The following is a 2,500-nucleotide window of genomic DNA, read 5'->3' on the forward strand; positions in this document are numbered from 1 at the left end:
CCCTTTCTCTCCCCTTTTTCCCCTTCTCTTCTCTTCTTCTCTTTTTTCCCCTTTCTTTCTCTCTCTCTCTATCTCTCTTTTCTCTCCTCTCTCCCCTCTCGTTTTCTCTTCCCTCTCCCCTCTCTCTCTCCCCTCTCTCTCTCTTCTTTTCTCTCTCTCTCTCTCTCTCTCTCTCTCGCTCCCCTCTCTGTTCTCTCTTTTCCCCTTTCTCCCATTTCATCTGTCTTTTCTCTCCCCCTCCCCTCTTCTTTCTCTTTCTCTCCTCTCTTCCCCTTTTCCCCCTTCTCTCTCTCTCTCTCTCTCTCTCCTCCCCTCTTTTCTCTCTCTTCTTTCTCTCTCTTTTCTCTTTCCCTCTCTCTCTCTCTCACTCTCCTCTTTTCTACCTTTCGGGTTTTCCCCCTCTGTCCCTCTATTTTCTCTCTCTCCTTTTCCCTCCCTCCTCTCTCTTTTCCTCTCTCTCTCTCCCCCTCGCTCGCTCATTTTTCCCCCTTTTCTCTCTCTCTCTCTCTTCTCTCTTCCTTTCCCCGCTTCTCCTCTCTCTCTCTCTCCTCTTTTCTCCCCTTCTTTCTCTCTTTTTCCCTCTCTCTCTCCCCTTTTCTCTCCCCCCTCTCTCTCTCTTTCTTTTCTCTTTCCCCTCTCTCTCCCCCTCTCTCTCTTCTCTTCTCCTCTCTTCTCTCTTTTTCTCCCCTTTTCTCTCTTTTTTCCCCTCTTTTCCCCTATCTTTTCTTTTCTCCTCTCTTCTCTTCTTTCTCTCTCTCCTCGCTTTTTCTCTCGCTCTCTCTCGCTCTCCCCACTCTTCCTCTCTCTTCTTCTTCTCTCCTCTCCCTCTCTCTCCTTCTCTCCCCTCTCCCCTATCAAACTCTCTTCTCCCTCTCTTTTTCTCTCCCCTCTCTCTTTTTTCTTCTCTCTTCTTTCTCTCTCCTTCTCTCCTTCCCTCGCCCCTTTCTCTCTCCCTCTCTCCTTTTCCCCTTCTCTTTTCTCCCCTCTCTCCTCTCTTTTTCTCCCTCTTTCTATCAAATCTCATTATCTACCCTATTTTTCCTTTTCTCTCTCTCTCGCTCTCTCTCGTTTCCCCCTCCCCTTTTCTCTCTCTCCTCTCTCTCTCCCCTTCTCTCCCCCTCTCTTCTCTCTCTCTCTCTCTTCTCTCTCTCTCTCCCCTCTCTCTCTCCTCTTTCCCCCTTTTTCTCTCTCTCTCTCCACTTCTCTTTTCCCCTCTCTCCCCTCTCTCACTCTCTCTCTCTTCTCTCTTTTTCTTCCCCTTCTCCCCTCTCTTTTCTCCTTCTCCTCTCTCTCTCGCTCTCTCTGGGCTCTTCTCGCTTCTCTCGCTCTCTCTCGCCCCTCCCCTCTCTCCCCTCCCCTCCCCTTCTTCTCTTCCTCCCCTCTCTTCTCTTCGTTTCTCTCTTTCCCTCCCCCTCTCTCTCATCCCCTTTTCTTTCTCTACCCTTCTCTGTCTCCTCTGTTCTCTTATGTCTCTTCTCTCTCTCTCTTCTATCTTTTCTTCTCTTTTCTCTCTCTCTTCTCTCTCTTTCTTGTCTTCTCTTTTTGTCTCCCTGTCTTCCTGTCTCTTCTTTTCCCTCTCTGTCTCTCTGTCTGTCTTCTGTCGTTTATCATTTCTATCTATTGATTCTATTCCCCCTCTCTTCTTTACTACTAGTACACTCTCATATAGGGATAAAACCTGAAAAAGGTTGAACAATTAGGACTCTCCGATGAAGAACCATTAACTCTACAAATAAATGTTATCAGCTGTCTCCGAGATTATGAGGGTCGGGTATGGCCCATCGAAAAGATAGAGGAAAAGGGGGCCCGGTTCATCTTTCATTAGGAATTTTCAGTCCCTATCAAAAATGGCAAAAAATATAATTATAATGGCTATTCGGGGGACTGGGTTTTCATGACCGATCGATAGAATTTCGACATTTACAAAAAGTGCAGAATCCCTTTTGGAGATTAAAATTTCGTATATATAAATTTTTATATACTTATTTAAATTTTCATTATGGGGTGTATACATATAAACCATGTGTAAAAATGGATGCTATATACATTAGTAGTAGAAGTCGTTAAATAATAAAATTGATATAAATGTTCTTATATGTTATATGTGTGTATTTTTAGATGAAGATACAAATACTAAATAGAAGATTCACATTTACACGTTATAATAATGTTATATTTTATATATATATATATATTAAATATGTGGTTTTTTTTTACATATATATTATTAATATATATATATATCATAAATACTTACAAAACATATATAAAATATTTGTTTAGTATATATAATAATAACATATATATGTAATTTTAAAAATTATATATGTGTGGGTGTGTGTTGGTTTGTGGTTCGTTTGTGTGTGGTGTGTGTGTGTGTCTGAACTCTTTTCCCTCGTGGTTCCCGGTTAAAATTATTTGTGCGGCGGTTTTAAAAATCCTGGCCCCTGACTACTAAATGGGGGAAAACAAAAAATCCCCTTTTGAAAAATTTAAACCC

This window comes from Penaeus chinensis, chromosome 23 (genome assembly GCF_019202785.1).
Source record: "Penaeus chinensis breed Huanghai No. 1 chromosome 23, ASM1920278v2, whole genome shotgun sequence".
Lineage (NCBI taxonomy): Eukaryota > Metazoa > Arthropoda > Malacostraca > Decapoda > Penaeidae > Penaeus > Penaeus chinensis.